The sequence below is a fragment of the Lathyrus oleraceus genome, chromosome 7 (genome assembly GCF_024323335.1).
Source record: "Lathyrus oleraceus cultivar Zhongwan6 chromosome 7, CAAS_Psat_ZW6_1.0, whole genome shotgun sequence".
NCBI classification, from domain to species: domain Eukaryota; kingdom Viridiplantae; phylum Streptophyta; class Magnoliopsida; order Fabales; family Fabaceae; genus Lathyrus; species Lathyrus oleraceus.
Genome location: NC_066585.1, coordinates 54,850,138 through 54,852,738, shown reverse-complemented (window position 1 = coordinate 54,852,738; position 2,601 = coordinate 54,850,138). Strand labels below are relative to the sequence as shown.

At 37.9% G+C, this 2,601-nt stretch overlaps 1 non-coding gene across 1 annotated transcript; it reads left to right on the top strand.

Moving 5' to 3' along the window:
- Window positions 1-860: 860 nt before the first annotated feature.
- Window positions 861-967, top strand: LOC127108601 (small nucleolar RNA R71). The gene has a single exon (XR_007796127.1). It is a non-coding gene; the product is annotated as a small nucleolar RNA R71 (small nucleolar RNA).
- Window positions 968-2,601: the final 1,634 nt, after the last annotated feature.

Below are 2,601 nucleotides of genomic sequence, written 5' to 3'. Positions count from 1 at the left end.
GTCCTTCTACCTCTGTTCCACTTCTCAATATAATTGCATGAGCGTGGCTTTTAGGGTTAGGTTGGGGCTGTCCAGGAAATGTACCAGTTGGGGCAGCAGTAGGCGCTTGCTGTTGAGCTACTTGTGAGATTTGTGTTTCCAGAATTTTGTTATGGGTAGCCAGGGCATCTACTTTACTTGGTAGTTGTTTAATCTGTTCGTTAGTGTGTACATTCTGGTTTAAGAAATCTTTATTGGTTTGCTGTGGAGAAGCTATGAAGTTCTCCATCATGATTTCCAAGTTGGATTTCCTAGGAACGTTATTGTTAGGTGTAGATGGGGTCGGCTTTTGATATCCAGGAGGTATAACTGGGGCTTGACTGGGAGCTTGTCCTGGTGCATATAAAGCATTGTTACTCTTATATGAAAAATTAGGATGGTTCTTCCAGTTTGAGTTATAGGTATGTGAGTAAGGATTTCCTTGAGCATAGTTCACCTGCTCTGCTTGGATTCCTGTTAGGAGTTGACAATCTGTAGGAGTGTGACCTTGGATTCCACAGACTTCGCAATTTTGAGTCACGGCAACCACGGTGGCTGGAGGTGATACATTTAAACTTTCAATTTTCTGGGCAAGAGCATCCATTTTTGCATTAACATGATCAAGGCTACTTATCTCGTACATGCCACTTTTCGTTTGAGGTTTTTCTACCATTGTTTGGTCGCTTCCCCACTGATAATGGTTTTGGGCCATGCTTTCGATAAGTTGATACGCGTCAGCGTAAGGTTTATCCATAAGCGCACCACCTGCGGCGGCGTCTATTGTTAATCTTGTGTTGTATAAGAGACCATTATAGAAGGTATGAATTACTAACCACTCCTCTAAACCATGGTGTGGACAAAGTCTCATCATGTCTTTGTATCTTTCCCATGCTTCGAAAAGAGACTCGTTATCTTTCTGTTTAAATCCATTTATCTGGGCTCTTAACATAGCTGTTTTGCTTGGAGGAAAATATCGGGCAAGAAAGACTTTCTTCAACTCATTCCATGTGGTGACTGAGTTGGAAGGAAGAGACTGAAGCCATCTTCTAGCTTTATCTCTTAACGAGAAAGGAAAGAGACGAAGTCGAATTGCCTCTGAAGTGACACCATTAGCTTTAACAGTATCAGCGTATTGAACAAATACGGATAAATGAAGGTTTGGATCCTCGGTAAGATTTCCAGAGAATTGATTCTGTTGCACTGCCTGTAACAGCGAAGGTTTAAGTTCGAAGTTGTTTGCTTCGATTGCGGGTGGAGCAATACTCGAATGCGGCTCATCTTGCGATGGAGCGACGTAATCTCGAAGAGCACGAGCTGGTTCTGCCATCTCGGGTATCGACGAAGGAAGAAGATTTTTGAGATCAAGAGTTTCGATTGGAGGAAGATTGTTTGCAGCACGATACTCTCGAATTCGTCGTAAGACTCGGAGATATCGTTCAACGTCGTTGATTCGTAGGTAATATGGTTCGCCTTGTGAGCGAGTGTGTGGCATACAAATCAACGAAAAACAAGAAAAAAAATAATAAAAAATTGCCTTAGTCTCTACAGCGTAACATAAGAGTTACGATATCGACTAAATAAAAGTCCCCGGCAACGGCGCCAAAAACTTGATCGCGACTTTATGAGTCTATTGGGGTATTAACTGCAAGTGCACTATCTAATCGCGTAGTAATAAAAGATATTGATCCTACAGGGACTTATGAATCGATATACGGTTTTCTAAGGTCACTTCGTAAAGCTAAGGCGGATGATACTTTGATGATTATGGGGAAAAGTAAAACTAAAATGAGATCTAGATTAAATATCGAATAACGCGGATATCGGTATGTAGTTCGTCGTAATTAGGGAATCAAATCTTCGTTGGTTTCTTTGTTTTAAAATAAGTCTTTTCATTGGACACTATTGATTAAAAATCTTTTCTCAAACTCTCGCTCTGTTGAATAGACTATGACTTTACCTTAACGTACGCTCTCACTATTTAGTTAAAATTAAAATCACTTTTTAAAAACAATAGAATCTATAGAAACTCTTTTTAAGAAAATGCTAACCATCTAAACACCCTCGTCTCAAACTCTCGCTCTGTTGACTTAGATTATATGATTAAACTTAAATGCTTAACTCTCGTCCTCACATTTAACCTTTAAAAATACTTTTTAAAAATGATTAGAATTTAATTAACTCTAAAAATTGCTTTCGCCCTGATTTAAAATTAATGTCCAATTTACACTGTCCAGTTAAAAGCTCAAACTGTCGTTCTATTGATTTTAACTTCTTTATGTCTTTTACTCTCGTACAAAAACTTTGGTATTAACCCTGTAAATTGAGACCATAAAAAAGAGCGACTATATCTTAAAATAAATTTAAACCAACTTAGTTTTGATTCCTTTATTCCGCTTACTTTACATACCGATACCTAAGTTTATTTAGCCGGACATGCTAAACAAGCCTAAACAATAATTATGCTTAAATACAGCCATGTCAGACAAACAGTATAGATAAAAAGCAGTACAGAGCATATATAAATTAAAACAATAAAATTAAAGAACTTGTAAAATTAATAGAGATCTTGATTATTCCTAGCTT